Source organism: Scophthalmus maximus, chromosome 7 (assembly GCF_022379125.1).
Source record: "Scophthalmus maximus strain ysfricsl-2021 chromosome 7, ASM2237912v1, whole genome shotgun sequence".
Taxonomy (NCBI): Eukaryota; Metazoa; Chordata; class Actinopteri; order Pleuronectiformes; family Scophthalmidae; genus Scophthalmus; species Scophthalmus maximus.
The window spans coordinates 16157501-16159490 of NC_061521.1; positions in this window are offsets into that span (position 1 = coordinate 16157501).

The following is a 1990-nucleotide window of genomic DNA, read 5'->3' on the forward strand; positions in this document are numbered from 1 at the left end:
TGCAGCAGGAAGTGGGTCCACTGGGATTATGTTTCCTTCTTCTTTGATTCCAAACAGATTGTTTGTGTCCCAGCGTTAATAGAATTATCCATGCTACATTTCCCATGGTCTTCGGTCCTGTCTTGGTCTCGTGATGGATGGAGTTTCACACAGAGGAGTGAGTGTGCTTAGAAGTGTGCCCAGTGTTGGACAGACAACGGGGCCAGTTACAACCACAAGCTCCATTTGCTTTGGTCAGTGTAGTCACTTGTGATGTGGCCAAGTGGACAAAGGGCCTTCTAATAATGAGGGGCTTTGAACCAATAAGAGAATAGCAGTTTTAGGCATTTTCTATTCGACACATGATAAATAAATTCCTTGAATTCTTGAATTGAAGCGTAATTGGATTTTATGTTTTTTGTTGTTTTAGAGGAGTGTCTGTGTTTCATTGACAAAACTTAGTGCCAAATAGCATACAACGATAACATATATGATCAACACACAAAGTCTCTAATTTGGTTTCAATGCAATTCCATTATAGCCTGGGACCCAGACAAATTCTGGGAGAATATTTATATGTGTTCTGCCAGAATACGGTCTGGCTCCCCTGCATTGGGAAAGTGATTTCCCCCGGTCCAATCACAACCGATTATCTGATAATGGGCGGGACTTATACCATGACTCGGACGGAAGCGACTTTTGTAAACAACCAAGGCTTCCGCTGATGAATGAGCATTTGACTAAAAGTACATGATATTTTCACATTTATTTTCCCACAAAAACGACAACACTGGTTCACAGTTAGCTGGAATCATCATCACAGACGTCTCCTCTCTGCTCTAATCGGTTGACATTTTCGCCCATTGACAATCGGAAATGAACCGAGAGGTTCAACTTTAAAAGTTGTAGTGTTGTTCAGAAACATTTCAACGATCACTCTAGAGATGGGCGTTAAATACCAACTTAAACCAAGTTCTGAATTTCATGACTACAATCAGTATAAAAACTACTGTACTTAATACTTAAAAAAACCCATAATTAATTGAATGCCTTTCATATGAGAGAAGGATCTCACAGGCACATTTGATTTTATGAGTCCAATACATAAAGACAGTGTGTATGTATTACTTCAATAGAAACCATGCAATTAGTAACACTGGATGCTTTTTTTCCCGGTGTAATACCATAATCTGTAATGTTTTATGAGGTTAAAATTACTTTTCTGAATAGTTTAAATACAACAGCCAAAGACTGGACCGTCTATGAGCATAGCAGAAATCATCATCGTTTGCTACTCGCGTTGCTGGCATTTGAAAACAATGGCTATGTTTTGGGCAAATGCGTTTTAGATGACCAAGTAAAACTGTGTGTTTGCGTGTGTGTGTGTGTGTGTGCATGTACGTGTGAATATCATATGGTCGGTAATGTTGTTTTGGGCAGTTTATGGCTCCTAACGGGGGGTTGGTCTCTAATTATCTTGGTTACAGAGGCATGGCCAACAGACTGCAGGCCACACACACTTCACAGGACGTGCACTGACCTGACTCATGTTCGTCTGCCCACACACACACACACACACACACACACAAACACACACACACACACACACACACAAACACATAAAATCAGTAGAAACAAATCAAAACGAGAACTCAAATTATGCTTAACACAGAAACAGAAACTCCAGGTGTGTTTACAGTGTGTACAAGTACACACGTGCAAACACATACTGTGTACAGTATCTGATTTGGCCTCTACTCTGAGCTTTCTCACCAAGACCACAATTCATTAGTAATTGACCGCAGCAGCCTCACTCATTAAACATTAACAGGCTACTGGTGAATAATTGATTAATGATATGAGGCGATCTGCAGCAGCGTTCTGACAATAAGAGTGCACAGATGAGAGGAAGGACAGGCCAAATTAATGCAATGCAAAGCAAAGGCCCTGACACATGACACAGATGCACACAGAGACAGGACCACTCACTCGCTCGCTCGCTCCCCCCCGT